This window comes from Giraffa tippelskirchi, chromosome X (assembly GCF_054371585.1).
Source record: "Giraffa tippelskirchi isolate mGirTip1 chromosome X, T2T-mGirTip1v1.2.pri, whole genome shotgun sequence".
NCBI lineage: Eukaryota > Metazoa > Chordata > Mammalia > Artiodactyla > Giraffidae > Giraffa > Giraffa tippelskirchi.
The window spans coordinates 150,207,435-150,208,778 of NC_137289.1; the positions used below are offsets into that span (position 1 = coordinate 150,207,435).

Here is a 1,344-nt window from a genome sequence, read left to right on the forward strand (position 1 = left end):
CTGGAGTTCACCCAAACTCATGTCCATCAAGTTGCTGATGCCATCCAACCATCTCATCTTCTGTCGTCCCCTTCTCCTCCTGCCTGCAATCTTTCCCAGCATCAGGGTCTTTTCCAAGGAGTCAGCTCTTCCCATCAGGTGGCCAGAGTATTGGAGCTTCAGCTTCAGCATCAGTCCTTCCAGTGAATATTCAGGACTGATCTCCTTTAGGGTGGACTGGTTGGATCTCCTTGCTGTCCAAGGGACTCTCAAGAGTCTTCTCCAACACCACAGTTCAAAAGCATCAGTTCTTGGGCACTCAGCTTTCTTTATAGTCCAACTCTCACATCCATACAAGACTACTGGAAAAACCATAGTTTTGACTAGATGGACCTTTGTTGGCAAAGTAATGTCTCTGCTTTTTAATATGCTGTCTACGCTGGTCATAACTTTTCTTCCAAGGAGCAAACCTCTTTTAATTTCATGGCTGCAATCACCATCTGCAGTGATTTTGGAGCCCCAAAATATAGTCTGTCACTGTTTCCATTGTTTCCCCAACTATTTGCCATGAAGTGATGGGACCGAATGCCATGGTCTTAGTTTCCTGAATGTTGAGTTTTAAGCCAACTTTTTCACTCTCCTCTTTCACTTTCATCAAGAGGCTCTTTAGTACTTCTTTGCTTTCTGCTGTAAGTGTGGTATCATCTGCATATCTGAGGTTATTGGTATTTCTCCTGGCAATCTTGATTCCAGGTTACGCTTCATTCAGCCCAGCGTTTCTCATGATGTACTCTGCATATAAGTTAAATAAGCAGGGTGACAATATACAGCCTTGATGTACTCCTTTCCTGATTTGGAACCCGTCTGTTTTTCCATGTCCAGTTCTAACTGTTGCTTCTTGACCTGCATACAGATTTCTCAGGAGGCAGGTCAGGTGGCCTGATATTCCCATCTCTTTAAGGTACATTAGCGAGAAGAAATAAAAGCAAAGACCCGAAATGTAAACCATCCGTAAGAATCTGTGCAAGGGGATCTTCAAATGCAACTGCTCAAAGAGACAGGTTCAAGGACTTCCCTGGAGGTCCAGTGGCTAAGACTCTGTACCCCCAATGCAGAGGGCCCAGGTTCAATCCCTGGTCAGGGAGCTAGATCCCACATGCTGCAACTAAGACCTGGCACAGCTGGAAAAGTAAAGAAACAAATAAGATATTCAAAGAGACAGCTTCGTATGAAGGTCAGCCCAGAATCAGGGAACTGGTAAAGATAAAAATGATTCACCAATCAGGACTTTAAACAGAATGGAGACAGCCTGACATTTACAAGCACACAGAAAGCTCTGAAAAGGGAGAGATTTGCAGAGAGGAG

At 44.3% G+C, this 1,344-nt stretch overlaps 1 non-coding gene across 1 annotated transcript; it reads left to right on the plus strand.

The window, feature by feature from the left end:
- The first annotated feature begins 1,051 nt into the window (after positions 1 to 1,051).
- On the plus strand, positions 1,052 to 1,124 carry TRNAG-CCC (transfer RNA glycine (anticodon CCC)). The gene has a single exon. It is a non-coding gene; the product is annotated as a tRNA-Gly (tRNA).
- The last annotated feature ends 220 nt before the right edge of the window (positions 1,125 to 1,344 follow it).